Here is an 18515-nt window from a genome sequence, read left to right as displayed (position 1 = left end):
AGCTTAGGATTCCCTTCATGTCGACACAAGGGAGGAGGGGCTGCTAGCTACTTCGCACTTTGCTAGGGTGAACCTCGGTTGGGGGGGGGAGGGGGCATGCATTCATAGCTTAGGATTCCCTTCGTGTCGACACGAGGGGGGTGTGGTGGGGGCAAGCAATACAGTGCGCTTTGCAAGAGAGGTGCCACATCGAAGTTGCATTTGGTATTTGAAAATCAAACCACCCTTTTGATACATAAATTTGGTCCACATGCAAGTGTGTTCGTGTTCTAACCCTCTACCGCGTCATTTTTCGCCAAATTTATGAACATTAGATAAGTCGGATGACGCAACAGACACGGTTCACTCAAACATCCGCATACTACATTGGGCTCCACGAGGCTCCCGCTCTCAAAAATATCTGCCCGCCTCGAGGGTTTTTCTGTTTCATAACGCACGGTTGTTATCTACGGACCATGTGCGGTGTTTCTTGTCCCCAATCCCGCCTGCATCCCTAGAAAATATCTACCCGCCTCAAGGGTTTTTCTGTTACATAACACATGGTTGTTATCTCCGGACCGTGTGCAATGCACTATCATTAAAATTTTCAATAGCCCGACATTTCTATCCTGCGTTTGACTCCCACGTAGTAAAATTTTCAGTACCCGCGTCATTTCCTCAAACACCCCCCCTCCATACACACACACACACACACACACCAAAACCTTCTAGGGAGTGCGCGCACGCGTACACACGCACACACACACACACCCTCCCTCGCTCGAAACCCTAGCAAGGTCCCCGCCGCCGCCTCAAGGCCTCCATTGTCAACATCTGCCGGTTTGCCCGTGCAGCTTACCCACCGATCTCCATACCCAGGCCGCCCTGAGTTTCTTAGATGACGCCGGCCAAACTCCCCCTTTCCCATAGATCCCCATCCCCATCCCCAGAGCGTCGCAGCCTAAGCCCGGCTATGCTTCCCGTGGAGCTCGAGGAGCGACTGGCCCAAAAGAGGTGTATAGCGGCCTCTTCGCCCGACGTTGCCAAGGAAGCTGACGACCATTACTGGAGGCAGGCACTCAAGCAATGGGCTAGAGTATGCGGGCATGTCTCGTCCGCCGGCTATGACATCGAGGTCATCGACAGCGACGGCCTGAGGCGGGCTATGTCACAGGTTAAGTGGCCCACACCCAACCCCTGGGGTTCAACCGCTATCGATCTCATCCATGGCCCCGCCGCTGATCTCCTCTTGCTCACTGTCAACAATTTGCCACTCTACATCGCAACCGAGCCCCTTTTGTCATTTCTGAAGAACACGTTCTGCGACGATGGCTTGGGATCCACAGCTTCCAAGTCGGACATCATCGACGACGACCATGAGGAGGGGACCCTCTCCGGCTCTTCCAAGGGGAAAGAGCCCATCTGCTCTTCCAAGGGGAAAGCGCCCGTCTGCGACATCAGGGAGGGCACCCTACAGCCGTGCTCTTCCAAGGGGAAGGAGCCCATCTACGACAACATGGAGCGCATCCAGGGTCCGTGCTCTTCCCACGGGAACGAGCCCATCTGTGACAAGTGAGGAAACACATGATTTGTTTTGCCGTGCCTCTTCACAGGAAGAATATGTCCAGTTTTAATTGCTATATTTGGTTGTTTGCAGTATGCCTTGTTTATTTCAGTTGTTCACAATGTGATGCTCTATATGTGCAACTATTTACTCTGCAGTACATTTCAACAATACAGTTTTAAACACACCGATAGGAATGCATATATTTGCTTGCTGTTAAGCCTGTTATAGCAAGCATATGCCTCTTTTAAAGTTTTTTGATTGTTCGGTTGTTTGTAGTTAGCATATGTCTAGTTTCAAATGCTACCTTTGGTTGTTCGTAGTATGCCTTGTTTATTCCAGTTATTCACAACGTGATGTTCTATATGTGCAAGTATGAACTGTTGTGCTTAACATGCTTCTTGATGTACCTACACAGGACAATTTTGGGAATGACTGCTGTTTTCCATCGAGGTTAGTTTCATCCCATGGCTTATATCTGCTCACTGTCCAGGATATCGGTCGCTGGTACCATATAGGCCAGCGGCTGATAAAGGACTAATCGGTGAATCAGACTTTTAACTGAATATATCTGCAACCATTTATCATTAGGTTAACTACGGCCATATGTAATATATCTGAGGCTACATAGCAACATGGACTGTACTTAATGTCTAAATATGCAATCCTAGGCTACATAGCAACAAGGAAGAGTGCTACATTAATGTTCTAATGATGTCTAGATATACATAGAAGAGCAGCAGCAGCAACAACAACAACAATAACAACAACAACAACAACAACAACAACACAACCCTATTTGGATACTCAACTTAGCTAGAGGTTAGAGTTAGTTTCTAGCTCATTACTAACCCTGAACTAACTCCATTCAAAGAGTTGTTTGGATCGCAGGGTTAGATTGACAATAAATGCACTAGGAGAACTAGCTCCAATTAGCACCTCTTGGGTTGGATAGTTTTTTTGGGTGGGTTATAGATGCAACTAGATCAAACTATCCCTCATGTTTAGATATACTTTAGGGCTATTTGAGCCCAAACTAGCTCAAACTAACTATAACCCCTGGATACAACAGCAGTTAATCAGCCGATAATTTGTAAGAATGCACTAAACTCCATCTGGCCCATAATATAAGATGTTAATTCATCTAATTTGTGAGTATATCGGATGTTATAAGATACTCCCTCCGTTCCTAAATATTTGTATTTTTAGAGATTTCAAATGGACTACCACATACAGATGTATATAGACATATTATAATAGAGTGTTGTGCTAAATCATTGTGCAATTGTTGTTAAGCTTCTAATATTAACTTGGTGCTTTTAGGTACATATGTCATTGGTAAAGATCCGCGCTTCAACCCTTTCTGCGTATGGGGCAATGAGATATCGATGAACCAACATCAAGTGAGGAAGCTGATAAAGATTGTTAGTAAAATGGGTCCAAAGATGGCAATTATACTATTTGGTTACACTTTATCCAAGACAACGGGGAACTGCAAGATGGTAAGTAAGAACTCTGCAGCCTTCTTTTTACTGCCCATAATGAGTTGTGTTAGATGACAATGTCTGAATCTTTTTTCCTTTGCAGTGGTTTCCAAAGCAGTTTACTCAAGATTACCTCTCAAACTACATGATTGGTGGGCATGCAACGGTTAAAGTATTTCTACCAGAACACGATGATTATCTAGATGTTTTCATGAAGACCGTGAAGGATGGGTGGTCGACCATCACAAGGGGTTGGACTAGAGTCGTGCATGCCTTCTGCATGGAGGAGGGCACAATATGGGCATTTCGCTTCACCTTGTTCAGCAACCAGAATATATTTCGCCTCTTTCTTTACCATCTTTAATAGTACAAGTATACAATTGTGGTTCATCATTCTTTATTTGGTTCTTATGTAATTCTTGAACATATGTACCTATGAATCGAATAATGCATTGGTTGTTTGAACCTGATGGATGTGAATAAAGTTGTAGCATACATTCAAATTCAAATCCAAATTTGGTACAATTTGGAAAAGCAGCAATTAAATTAGGGTGAAATTACGCTCTCCAGGTTGTTACGGCACACACGTTTGGTAAAACACAAACATTTGTGATATGCACCATAATTCGAGATGGTTCATAGAGAGGAAACGTGTGCAAGCATGCACACAGTTGCCATTTGCAAACCGTGTGCGATGTCAGACAATATCACAAACGGTGCGGGCAAACTAAACATTTGTGTTAGTTGCCTTATCGTACATGATTCGCAACCATGAACTATTTCTGATGAAGTATGCATCGTAAACGTTGCACCACAGGATAGCGTGTGCGATAGTTGTCGTGTACGACGATGTTACGATGGTCTGACATTTCGTAATCCTGTCCGACACTCGTATGACGATTAGCTAATCTTCTTAACAGTGAACCATTTGTGATAGGCCGCGCATCATACATGTTCTATAATAGTGAACCGTTTGTGATAGGCCACATCGTAAACGTAGCACCACAGAATACCGACTGCGATGGCAATGCGAGTAGAAATGAGTAGGAGTACTATAGGGGCCCTATCCCCGATGGTTTCTGGGTCATGTGGGAAGGACCCCCCTATCGCCCACGCTCACTTCGCGACGATTCCAAATGCTTTCACGGAAAGGGGTTAAAAACTGTTTGTTTAGGACTGACGCGCACCAGTGAGGGGTTGATGCACGTTCTCGTCTTTTGTTTCTCCAGTAGGAATCTTGGGGCACTCTTTGAGGTTCTTTGTGTTGGATTGAGTATTATGAATCTGAAATTATTTGGTGTTATTTTAGTACGAACTCTTGGATAGATCGATCGGAAAGAATAGCTTCAAGGTGGTTTCGTACCCTACAAACGATTTCTTCTTATGTTCTCTGCTAGATAGGAACTTTGGAGTGATTCTTCGTTGCACGTTGAGGGATGGTTATATGATCCAATTATATTAGCATTGTTGAGAGATTGCACTAGTGAAAGTACGGACCCTATGCCTCATTTTCAAGCATTGCAATACCGTTTTGTGCCCGTTTACTATTTGCTACCTTGCTGTTTTTATTTATTCAGATTATAAAAATATATTTCTACCATCCATATTACACTTTTATCACCATATCTTCGCTGAACTAGCGCACCTATGCAATTTGCTATTGTATTCCGTGTGTTGTGGACACAAGAGACTTTTTATTATTTGGTTGCAGGGTTGTTTGAAATAGGCCATCTTCATCCTACGCCTCCCACAGATTGATAAACCTTAGGTCATTCACTTGAGGGAAAATTTCTACTATCCTACAGAACTCTGCGCTTGGAGCCCAACACGTGTCTACAAGAATTAAGTTGCATAGTAGACATCAGGCTTCACCTAAGCACTACGAAAATATGACCAGGGGTGTAAACAATGGAGGGGGGCGCCGCACACGGCTAGGCAATTGTCTGTTGTGTGCTAGGCGCCCTCTCCCACATATATATAGGTGGGAGGGAGGGAGGAGAAGCTAAAGGAGGTTCCCAACTAGGACGAATCCTACTTGGGGTCCCTGCGCCCCCTTTCCTTATTTGGAGTGTGGCGAAAGGCAGGGGAGGGTGGCGCCCCCCTTTCCTTTCTCCCATGAGAGGGAAAGGCAGGAGGGGCTAGCCCTCCCCCTTTTCCTTCCCTAGGGCTGGCCAAACAAGGGAGGGGTGCACCAGCCCCCTTGTGGGCTGGTCTGTCCCCTCCTTTGGCCCATAAGGCCCATATCTTGCCGGGGGTGCCCGGAACCCCTTTCGGTGACCCGATTCCTTCCCGGTACGTCCCGAAACACTTCCGGTGTCCAAATAACAGCGTCCTATATATCAATCTTGACCTCTCGACCATTTCGAGACTCCTAGTCATGTCCATGATCTCATCCGAGACTCCGAAAAACATTCGGTCACCAAAACATATAACTCATATAACACTATATCGTCAACGAACGTTAAGTGTGCGGACCCTACGGGTTCGAGAACTATGTAGACATGACCGAGACACCTCTCTGGTCAATAACCAATAGCGGAACCTGGATTCCCATATTGGCTCCTACATATTCTACGAAGATTTTTATCGGTCGAACCATGATGACAACATACGTAATTCCCTTTGTACATCGGTATGTTACTTGCCCGAGATTCGATTATCAGTATCTTCATACCTAGTTCAATATCGTTATCGACAAGTCTCTTTACTCGTTCCGTAATACATCACCTCGTGACTAACTCCTTAGTCATTTGCTTGCAAGCTTATGATGTGTATTACCGAGAGGGCCCAGAGATACCTCTCTGATACTCGGATTGACCTATCCTACTCTCGATCTATGCCAACTCAACAAATACCTTCAGAGATACCTGTAGAGAATCTTTATGATCACCCAGTTATGTTGTGACATTTTATAGCACACAAGGTATTCCTCCGGTATCCGGGAGTTGCATAATCTCATAGTCGAAAGAATAAGTATTTGACATGAAGAAAGCAATAGCAATAAACTGAACAATCAATATGCTAAGCTAACGGATGGGTCTTGTCCATCACATCATTCTCCTAATGATGTGATCGCGTTATCAAATGACAACACATGTCTATGGTTAGGAAACCTTAACCATCTTGTAACGACCAAACCTCGAAGGATTTGAGTCTCTGTGCTTACCGTGCTAGTCTCTGGATCGAGCTCGCTAGCACACACAGTATAGATGAATACCAGAATAGCAAGTGCATCATTTATTACATCGTATGATCCAGAGTATATAAAATAAAACAATCTACGTAGCACTTGGCTAGCTTTATTCAATCAAACAACGAAAAGTAGCAGAAAATAACGATGAGTCCCATCATAGCCCACCGGCGATGCTGAGTGTAGACTCGCGACCCTAACGGTACCTTACTCTTCGTCTGAATATCCTGCAACATGAGACATTGCAGCCATATAGGTCAATACTTGGAATGTATTGGCAAGTTACATAGGGGTAATAATAAAGCAGACCTACATGTATATGCATAGTATATCAAAAGGAAGGCTTGAGGGTTTATTTTTGCAGAAAGCTGATTTTGTCCTCATAACTACCTAATAGTCAAATTTTTATTTAGTTCTTTTATTACTACAATTAAATACACAAGGTTGAGTTGGCAAAATCAACTCCAACCTACCCTTTATTAAGTTGCCCAACAAATTTATTAGGTGTCACATCTGTCAAGATCATCCAACAACTGTAATGGCATAGTGGCTCAAAGTGTCCATAACCGAGGGCACGGCTAATCATGATTTGTTTTAAATACTCTGCAGAGTTTAGTACGCTTTACCTACTGGACCCAACCCGAAGATTGAGACGAAGTCTTTCAAAAGCAGTCCCCTAGTCCCAACAGGAGGCCCATCCCAACTATTATATCTACATCTGCTGGCACATCCGGGTAAGGGTCCCACAACTGATCAACTAAGCCAGAGCCCATTTAGCCAGTGGTCGCACATGGAAGCTACTAGTCACTAAGTCTGTCTGATCTTTTTGAGCCTGGGCGGCCGTCCACTTACATTCAGAGGGTATAAACCATGATGTTCTTGAAACCACCCTAGCAATACCACTTCCGCCAAGAGGTGAATTAAATCCTAAGTTACTACTCAAATTATTATATATATATATAATCCTCACATAAGCTCAATGAATACATGAACCAACCCCGTCTACAAAGCATAGCAAAACTACAACTACCACGATCTGCAATGACGGGAGATAGCTCAACAATATAGCAAAATAATATAATAATCCTATACATGCTTATATTCAAGGTGTTATATAAATACATGCATAGAAAACAATAGGTAAAGGATGATCAAGGTGTAACTTGCCTTGGTTCTGGTTCAGAAAGTCACACTCCTGACAATAGCTCGCGTCGCACTCTGGACAATCTACACGTTTCACACAATTCAACAAATCAATCACAGGAACACGAGTAGAACCAAAACAAAACAAACAGCAACAAAACCATTTTTAAAAATCCATAACAGAAGCTTAACAGCACCTAAGTTGCACTACGGTCGCAACGCAAAAAGAATCACTTAAAACCGACAAACGGTTTGAGAGTTATGACCTCCGAAAGATTTAATTTGAATTTGAACGGATTCAAATTTAAACAGTGCAAACTTGAGAAATTTTGGTACTGTCATAATGTGCTGATTTTTGTGAGATCATAGGAAAAAGAATTACCTAATTTGGGTATACAGAATAAAAGCTATAGCTATTTGAAGTTAGAGTTGAATTCTGGAAAGAAAAACAAAAACAACGGAAATCTCGTGCACTGTTCGTGCGTGTACTGTAGCTGGTTGCCACGTGGCAGCACGTGATTGGCTGGAGAATTGCATGCACGCGTGCTCACCAGCAAAACAGAGAAAACGGCGGCGGCGGCGTCGGGCGTAGGCTACGGCGCGTCTCCGGCGGGTCTCCGGCGAAGGTAAGGGGATGGGTGCGCCGAAGGCAGTGGTGGTGCTCAACGGCGGCGGGGCGTCCTCGAGCGGCGGTGGCGAAGACGTGAACTACGGCTGCTCCGGTGCGTCGGCTCGGTGGCGGGTGGTCGCTCCGGTGTGCTCTGGTCCACAGAAGCGAGTCAAAACGCGGGCAACCGAGCGGGGAAAACGAAGGAAGCAGGCGGAGCGGTTCCAAGTGCACTTACGGCGGCGAAATCGCCCAGCAAACGGCGGCGGACGGCGGAGCTTCTCCCGAGATCCAAAACGAGCTCGGGCAAAGCGTCGACAGCAACAGGTGTCGGGAAGGGGTTGCGGGGTCTCCCCTAGGGCTTTGCATCGCGTGCGGTGTCTCTGGTGGACACGGGATGGACCAGGAGCGTGAGGTCGATCCGGCTCGGCCCCGGCTGGGCGTGCGGGGCGCGTGCGGTCCGACCGGAGGAAGGGGAAGGGTGCGGGGCCTGCTAGTCAGCGGCTGGAGGCGGGGTGGATCGGGCGCGGGTCAGGCGCGGTTCGGGTGCGAGCGAACGGGCGTACCGCTTCGCTAGGTTTAGCGGGCTGCGGGCGACGGGAGCTGGGCCGCAGTTGCTGGGCCGCGCGTGTGCGCTGCGGCACTGGCAGGCGGGCTGGCTGGTGTTTTTTTTTAAAAAAATACAGCAGCAGAACAAAAATAAAATAAAATAAAATACACAGTATAGATTCTAAATAAAAATACCTAGACACACAGTAAAAATAGCTCTACAGCTATAAACTACAAGAACACTAGTTCCAACACTAATGCAATTTTGTAAAATAATTTTGATGCAACAGGCCACTCAAACAACAATAAAACAGACAAGTAAAATATTTTGGGGACTACGAAAAATACCGGGACATAACAGATGAACAGTAAATACTATTCTGCACATTATGAACATTTTTAAAACAGGGGAGAAGTCATGTTATCTCCGCTCCAATAAATTGCCTTTGGTTGCATAATGAAAAGAATATTGCAGAAAAGCAAATAATGCATGGAAAATATGATATGCATATGTATGATCTATTAACATCCTAATTTAGGAAAACTGGGATGTTACACATCTTTGATCAACGAGCTAGTCTAGTAGAGGCTTACTAGGGACACGGTATTTGTTTATGTATTCACACATGTATTTAAGTTTCCGATCAATACAATTCTATCATGAATAATTAACCTTTACCGTGAATAAGGAAATATAATATAAAATAACAACTTTATTATTGCCTTTAGGGCATATTTCCTTCAGTCTCCCACTTCCACTCGAGTCAATAATCTAGTTCACATCACCATGTGACTTTACACCCATAGTTCACATCGCCATGTGACCAACACCCAAAAAGTTTACTAGAGTCAATAATCTAGTTCACATTGCCATGTGATTAATACCCAAAGAGCACTAAGGTGTGATCATGTTTTTCTTGTGAGAGAAGTTTAGTCAATGGGTCTGATACATACAGATCCGTATGTATTTTGCAAATTTCTATATCTACAACGCTCTGCATGGAGCTATTCTTAGCTAATTTCTCCCACTTTCAATATGTATCCAGATTGATACTCATAGTCATCCAAGTCGGTGTCAAATCTTGCATCGACGTAACTTTTTACGATGAACTATTTATCACCCCCATAACTGAGAAAATATTTCCTTAGTTTGCTAAGCATAATTTTGACCGTTGTCTAGTGATCTACTCCTGGATCACTATTGTACCCCCTTGCCAAACTCATGGCAAGGAACAAAATAGGTCTGGTACACAGCATGGCATACTTTGTAGACCCTATGGCTGAGGCATAGGGAATGACTTTCATTCTCTCTCTATCCTCTCCCGTGGTCGGGCTTTAAGTCTTACTCAACTTCACACCTTGCAACATATGCAAGAACCCTTTCTTTGACTGATCCATTTTGAACTTCTTCAAAATCTTGTCAAGGTATGTGCTTTGTGAAAGTCCTATAAAGCGTCTCGATTTATCCACATAGATCATCATGCCCAATATATAAGTAGCTTCACTGAGGTCTTTCATTGAAAAATTCTTATTCAAGTATCCTTTTATGCTATCCAGAAATTCTATAGCATTTCCACTCGATAATATGTCATCCACATATAATATTAGAAATGCTATAGAGCTCCCACTATCTTTCTTGAAAATATAGGCTTCATCATAAGTCTGTATAAAACCATATGTTTTGATCACCTCATCAAAGCGTATATTCAACTCCGAGATGCTTGAACCAGTCCATAGATGGATCGCTGGAGCTTGCACACTTTGTTAGCACCATTAGGATCGAAAAAACCTTCTGATTGCATCATATACAACTCTTCTTTAAGAAATCTATTAAGGAATGCAGTTTTGATGTCCATTTGCCAAATTTCATAATTATAAAATGCGGCAATTCCTAACATGATTCGGACTGACTTAAGCATCACTACGGGTGAGAAGGTCTCATCGTAGTTAACCCGTTGAACTTGTCGAAAACCATTCGCGACAAGTCGAGCTTTGTAGATGGTGACAATACTATCAGTGTATGTCTTCTTCTTGAAGATCCACTTATTCTTAATGGCTTGCCGATCATCGGGCAAGTCCACCAAAGTCCACATTTTGTTCTCATACATGAATCATATCTCAGATTTCATGGCCTCAAGCCATCTATCAGAATCTAGGCTCATAATAGCTTCTTCATAGTTCATAGGTTCGCCATGGTCTAGTAACATGACTTCAAGGACAGGATTACTGTACCACTCTGGTGTGGAACATGCTCTATTCGACCTACGAGGTCCAGTAGTAACTTGATCTGAAGTTTCATGATCATCATCATTAGCTTCCTTTCTAGTTGGTGTAGGCATCACGGGAACATATTTCTCTGATGTGCTACTTTCCAAATTGAGAGAAGGTACAATTACCTCATCAAGTTCTACTTTCCTCCCACTCACTTCTTTCGAGAGAAACTCCTTCTCTAGAAATGTTCCATTCTTGGCAACAAAGATCTTGCCTTCAGATCGGTGGTATAAGGTGTACCCCAATTGTTTCCTTAGGGTATCCTATGAAGGCGCACTTCTCCACTTTGGGTTCGAGCTTATCAGGCTGAAGCCTTTTGACATAAGCGTCGTATCCCCAAAAGTTTAAGAAACGACAACTTAGGTTTCTTTCCAAATTATAGTTCATATGATGTCATCTCAACAGATTTAGATGGTGCCCTATTTAACGTGAATGCGGCTGTCTCTAATGCATAACCCCAAAACGATAGTGGTAAATCGGTAAGAGACATCATAGAACGCACCATATCTAATAAAGTACGGTTACAACATTCGGACACACCATTATGTTGTGGTGTTCCAGGTGGCGTGAGTTGTGAAACAATTCCACATTGTTTTAAATGAAGGCCAAACTTGTAACTCAAATATTCGCCTCCGTGATCATATCATAGAAATTTTATTTTCTTATTACGATGATTCTCCACTTCACTTTGAAATTCTTTTGAACTTTTCAAATGTTTCAGACCTGTGTTTCATTAAATAGATATACCCATATCTACCTAAATCATTTGTGAAGGACAGAAAATAACGATACCCGTCGCGTGCCTTAACACTCATCGGATCGCATACATCGGTATGTATTGTTTCCAATAAGTCATTGGTTCTCTCCATTGTTCCATAGAATGGAGTTTTAGTCATCTACTCATCTTGCCCATGAGGCATGGTTCGCAAGTATCAAATGATTCATAATCAAGTGATTCCAAAAGTCCATCTGCATGGAGTTTCTTTATGCGCTTTTCACCAATATGACCTAAACGGCAGTGCCACAAATATGTTGCACTATCATTATCAACTTTGCATCTTTTGGCATCAATATTATGAATATGTGTATCACTACGATCGAGATTCAATAAACCATTGGCATTGGGTGTCTGACCATAGAAGGTTTTATTCATGTAAACGGAACAACAATTATTCTCTGACTTAAATGAATAACCGTATTGCAATAAACATGATCTAATCATGCTTGACGCAAACACCAAATAACATTTATTTAGGTTCAACACTAATCCCTAAGGTAGAGTAAGTGTGCGATGTTGATCATATCAACCTTGGAATCATTTCCAACACTCATCATCACCTCGCCCTTAACTAGTCTCTGTTTATTCTACAACTCCTATTTTAAGTTACTAATCTTAGCAACTGAACCAGTATCAAATACCCAGGGGCTACTACAAACACTAGTAAGGTACACATCAGTAAATATACCTTTGATCACCTTGCCATCCTTCTTATCCACCAAATGTTTTGGGCAGTACCGCTTCCTATGACCATTTCCTTTGCAGCAGAAGCACTCAGTTTCAGGCTTGGGTCTAGTTTTGGGCTTCTTCTCGGGAGTGGCAACTTGCTTGCCATTCTTCTTTAAGTTTCCTTTCTTTCCCTTGCCCTTTTTCTTGAAACTAGTGGTCTTGTTAACCATCAACACTTGATGCTCTTTCTTGATTTCTACCTTCGCCGATTTCAGCATCGCGAAGAGCTTGGGAATCATTTTTGTCATCCCTTGCATATTATAGTTCATCACACAGTTCTAGTAGCTTGGTGATAGTGACTAGAGAACTCTGCCAATCACTATCTTATATGGAAGATTAACTCCCACTTGATTCAAGAAATTGTAGTACTTAGACATTATGAGTTCATGCTCACTAGCTGAGCTATTCTCCTCCATCTTGTAGGCAAAGTACTTGTCAGAGGTCTCATACCTCTCGACAGGGGCATGAGTCTGAAATACCAATTTCATCTCTTGGAACATCTCATATGCTTCAAGGCATTCAAAACGATTTTGAAGTCCCGGTTCTAAGCCAAAAAGTATGGCGCACTAAACTATAAAGTAGTCATCATATCGAGCTTGCCAAACGTTCATAACGACTGCATCTACTCCTGCAATAGGTCTGTCACCTAGCGGTGCATCAAGGACATAATGAAGGAAATATGCCATAGAGGCAATAATAAAGTTGTTATTTATATTTCCTTATATCATGATAAACGTTTATTATTCATGCTAGAATTGTATTAACCTGAAACTTGATACATGTGTGGATACATAGACAAAACACCGTGTCCCTAGTAAGCCTCTACTAGACTAGCTCGTTAATAAAAGATGGTTAAGTTTCCTAACCATAGACATGTGTTGTCATTTGATGAACGAGATCACATCATTAGGAGAATGATGTGATGGACAAGACCCATCCGTTAGCTTAGCATAATGATCGTTAAGTTTTATTGCTATTGCTTTCTTCATGACTTATACATATTCCTCTAACTATGAGATTATGCAACTCCCGAATACCGGAGGAACACCTTGTGTGCTATCAAACGTCACAACGTAACTAGGTGGTTATAAAGATGCTCTGTAGGTGTCTCCGAAGGTGTTTGTTGGGTTGGCATAGATCAAGATTAGGATTTGTCACTCTGAGTATCGAAGAGGTATCTCTGGGACCTCTCGGTAATGCACATCACTATAAGCCTTGCAAGCAATGTGACTAATGAGTTAGTTGCGGGATGATGCATTACAGAACGAGTAAAGAGACTTGCCGGTAACGAGACTGAACTAGGTATGATAATACCGACGATCGAATCTCGGGGAAGTAACATAGCGATGACGAAGGGAGTAACGTATGTTGTCATTACAGTTTTACTAATAAAGATCTTTGTAGAATATGTAGGAACCAATATGAGCATCCGGGTTCTGCTATTGGTTATTGACCGGAGATGTGTCTGGGTCATGTCTACATAGTTCTCAAACCCGTAGGGTCTGCACGCTTAATGTTCGATAACGATTTGTATTATGAGTTATGTGTTTTAGTGACTGAAGATTGTTCAAAGTCCCGGATGAGATCACGAACATGACGAGGAGTCTCGAAATAGTCGACGGGTAAAGATTGATATATTGGACGAGAGTATTTGGACACCGGAAAGGTTTCGGGACGTTTCGGATATTTATCGGAGTACCGAGGGGTTACCGGAACCCCCGGGGAAAGTAATGGGCCTACATGGGCCATAGGGGAGAGGGGAGGCAGCCCACAAGGGGTGTCCGTGCCCCCTCCCATATGGTGTCCGAATTGTACTAGGGGAGGGGGCACGCCCCCCTTTCCTTTTCCTCTTCCCTATCCCTTCCCTCTTACCCGTCCATGAGAAGGAAAAAAGGGGGGCGAATCCTACTAGGACTGGAGCCCCTCTCCTTGGCGCGCCCTTGGTGGCCGGCCTCCTCCTCCCCTCCTTTATATATGGGGGCAGGGGGCACCCCAAAGCACAACAGTTATTCTCTTAGCCGTGTGCGGTGCCCCTCCATAGTTTACTCCTCCGGTCATAGCGTCGTAGTTTTTAGGCGAAGCCCTGTGCGGATCACATCATCATCACCATCACTACGTCGTCGTGCTGACGAAACTCTCCCTCGACCCTCTGCTGGATCAAGAGTTCAAGGGACGTCATCGAGCTAAACGTGTGCTGAACTCGGAGGTGTCGTACGTTCGGTACTAGATTGGTTGGATCGCTAAGATGTTCGACTACATCAACCGCGTTATACTAACGCTTCTGCTTTCGGTCTACGAGGGTACGTGGACATACTCCCCCCTCTCATTGCTCTGCATCTCGTAGATAGATCTTGCGTGATCGTAGGAAATTTTTGAAATTTTATGCTACGTACTCCAACAGTGGCATCCAAGCCAGGTCTATGCATAGATGATATGCACGAGTAGAACACAAAGAGTTGTGGGCGATAATCGTCATACTGCTTACCACAACGTCTTATTTTGATTCAGCGGTATTGTTGGATGAAGCGGCCCGGACCAACCTTACATGACCACGTTCATGAGACCGGTTCCACCGACAGACATGCAACTTGTTTTGCATAAAGGTGGCTGGCAGGTGTCTGTTTCTCCAACTTTAATTGAATCGAATTTGACTATGGCCAGTCCTTGTTGAAGGTTAAAACAGCACACTTGACGAAAAATCGTTGTGTTTTTGATGCGTAGGTAAGAACCGTTCTTGCTAGAAGCCCGCATCAGCCATGTAAAACTTGCAACAACAAAGTAGAGGATGTCTAACTTGTTTTTGCAGGGCATGTTGTGATGTGATATGGTCAAGACATGATGTGATATAAGTTATTGTATGAGATGATCATGTTTTGTAAAAGTTAGCGGCAACTGGCAGGAGCCTTATGGTTATCGCTTTATTGTATGAAATGCAATCACCATGTAATTTCTTTACTTTATCACTATGTGGTAGCGATAGTTGTTAAACCAATAGTTGGCGAGACGACAATGATGCTATGATGGAGATCAAGGTGTCAAGCCGGTGACGATGGAGATCATGACAGTGGTTTGGAGATGGAGATCAAAGGCACAAGATGATGATGGCCATATCATATCACATATTTTGATTGCATGTGATGTTTATCTTTTATGCATCTTATTTTTCTTAGTACGGCGGTAGCATTATAAGGTGATCCCTCACTAAATTTCAAGGTATAAGTGTTCTTCCTGAGTATGCACCGTTGCTATAGTTCGTCATGCCGAGACACCACGTGATGATCGGGTGTGATAAGCTCTACGTTCACATACAACGGGTGTAAGACAGTTTTGCACGTGCAGAATACTGAGGTTAAAGTTGACGAGCCTAGCATATACCGAAAGGTCGAACGTGAATCATATAGTAGATATGATCAACATAGAGATTTTCACCATTGAAAACTACTCAATCTCACGTGATGATCAGACATGGTTTAGTTGATATGGATCACATGATCATTTAGATTACTAGAGGGATGTCTATCTAAGTGGGAGTTCTTAAGTAACATGATTATTTGAACTTAAATTTATCATGAACTTAGTCCTGATAGTTTTTTGCATATATATGTTGTTGTAAATCAATGGCCCGTGCTACCATTCCCTTCAATTTTAATGCGTTCCTAGAGAAAGCTAAGTTGAAAGATGATGGTAGCAACTACACGGACTGGGTCCATAACTTGAGGATTATCCTCATTACTGCACAGAAGAATTACGTCCTGGAAGCACCGCTAGGTGCAAGGCCTGCTGTAGGAGCAACTCGGACGTTATGAATGCCTAGCAAGCAAAATCTGATGACTACTCGATAGTTCAGTGTGCCATGCTTTACAGCTTCGAATCGGGACTTCAAAGACGTTTTGAATGTCATGGAGCATATGAGATGTTCCAAGAGTTGAAGTTAATATTTCAAGCAAATGCTTGAGTTGAGAGATATGAAGTCTCCAACAAGTTCCATAGCTGCAAGATGGAGGAGAACAGTTCTGTCAGTGAACACATACTCAGAATGTTTGGGTACCATAACCACTTGACTCAGCTGGGAGTTAATCCTCCGGATGATAGTGTCATTGACAGAGTTCTTCAATCACTGCCACCAAGCTATAAAGGCTTCATGATGAACTATAATATGCAAGGGATGGAAAAGATAATTCCTGAGCTCTTCGCAATGCTTAAGGCTATGGAGGTCGAAATCAAGAAGGAGCATCAAGTGTTGATGGTTAACAAGACCACTAGTTTCAAGAAAAAAGGCAAAGGGAAGAAGGGGCACTTCAAGAAGAATAGCAAGCAAGTTGCTATTCCCGGGAAGAAGCCCAAGTCTGGACCTAAGCCTGAAACTGAGTGCTTCTACTGCAAAGGGACTGGTCACTAGAAGCGGAACTGCCCCAAGTATTTGGCGGATAAGAAGGATGGCAAAGTGAAAGGTATATTTGATATACATGTTATTGATGTGTACCTTACTAATGCTCATAGTAGCGCCTGGGTATTAGATACTGGTTCTGTTGCTCATATTTGAACTTGAAATAGGGGCTACGGATTAAATGAAGATTGGCTAAGGACGAGGTGATGACGCACGCCGGAAATGGTTCCAAGGTAGATGTGATCGCCGTCGGTACGCTACCTCTACATCTACCTTCGGGATTAGTTTTAGAACTGAATAATTGTTATTTGGTGCCAGCGTTGAGCATGAACATTATATCTGGATCTTGTTTGATGCAAGATCGTTATTCATTTAAATCAGAGAATAATGGTTGTTCTATTTATATGAGTAATATCTTTTATGGTCATGCACCCTTGATGGGTGGTCTATTTTTGTTGAATCTCGATCGTAGTGATACACATATTCATAATATTGAAGCCAAAAGATGCAAAGTTAATATTGATAGTGCAACTTATTTGTGGCACTGCCGTTTAGGTCATATTGGTGTAAAGCGCATGAAGAAACTCCATGCTGATGGGCTTTTAGAATCACTTGATTATAAATCACTTGATGCTTGCAAACCATGCCTCATGGGCAAGATGACTAAAACTCCATTCTCTGGAACAATGGAACGAGCCACTAACTTATTGGAAATAATACATACTGATGTATGCGGTCCGATGAGTGTTGAGGCTCGCGGCGGGTATCGTTATTTTCTGACCTTCATAGATGATTTGAGAAGATATGGGTATATCTACTTAATGAAACATAAGTCTGAAACATATGAAAAGTTCAAAGAATTTCAGAGTGGAGTGGAAAGTCATCGTAACAACAAAATAAAGTTTCTACGATCTGATCGTGGAGGCGAATATTTGAGTTACGAGTTTGGTCTTCATTTGAAACAATGTGGAATAGTTTCGCAACTCACGCCACCTGGAACACCATAGCGTAATGGTGTGTCCGAACGTCGTAACCGTACTTTATTAGATATGGTGCGATCTATGATGTCTCTTACCGATTTACCACTATCGTTTTGGGGTTATGCTTTAGAGGCGGATGCATTCACGTTAAATACACTACAAAAAAAGACACTTCCATGATGATACGTGTTTGTCACAGTAGGTCACGTTTTCTGTCATGCATGTACATCCATGACGATTTTATGACAGAATCAAGATAGTCATACCTGTGCTGTCGTAGAAGTGTTCCATGACATTACTAAAATTATCATCACAGAAGTTTCCACTTCCATGACGATAAATGGCGCGTCATGAAAGTGCTTTCGTCAAGGGTGACCGACACGTGGAATCCACTGTAACGGGTCGCCGTTAAGCTACCGGGTCCGGTTTTGGATCCGATAACCCGTTAACAGCCCGGACCAATGAGGATTTTCCATGTGTAAAATTCTCATTGGCCGGAGAAAACACGTGGTGGCTCACCGTTGGGACAGATGTCATCCACTCATTGGATAGGAGGCGCCTATGATAGGTCGACATGTGGCACGGCCCAATAGTGGCCCATTCCGGTGAAAAAGGCCGTCCCAGTCAAGATTAGCAGGCCAGCCCATATAAGGCCTACTTGTGTCAGGTCCATTTAAGCCCACGGCCCATACGAGATGTGCCAATTCAGCCCGTCAACGACCCGTTAAAGATTTGACACCATTGCAGCCCATCATCAGTTCGAGCCCGTTAATAGCCCGCTATATGTTTGGGCTCAATATCGGTCCGATGTGATTTTGGCCTGTTAACGGCCCATTCAAGGGATGGGCCAATTT

General features: G+C 43.2%; 1 long non-coding RNA gene across 1 annotated transcript; it reads right to left on the bottom strand.

Annotated features, from left to right (window-relative positions):
- Positions 1–7384: 7384 nt before the first annotated feature.
- On the bottom strand, positions 7385–8420 carry LOC119359658. The gene is made up of 3 exons (XR_005172616.1): positions 8206–8420; positions 7912–8121; positions 7385–7444 (listed from the first exon to the last, which is right to left on the bottom strand). It is a non-coding gene; the product is annotated as an uncharacterized LOC119359658 (long non-coding RNA).
- Between the last annotated feature and the right edge of the window lie 10095 nt (positions 8421–18515).

The sequence above is a fragment of the Triticum dicoccoides genome, chromosome 2A (genome assembly GCF_002162155.2).
Source record: "Triticum dicoccoides isolate Atlit2015 ecotype Zavitan chromosome 2A, WEW_v2.0, whole genome shotgun sequence".
NCBI classification, from domain to species: Eukaryota; Viridiplantae; Streptophyta; class Magnoliopsida; order Poales; family Poaceae; genus Triticum; species Triticum dicoccoides.
The sequence above is the reverse complement of the archived record's forward strand: the minus strand, read 5'-3'. Positions and strand labels throughout refer to the sequence as shown.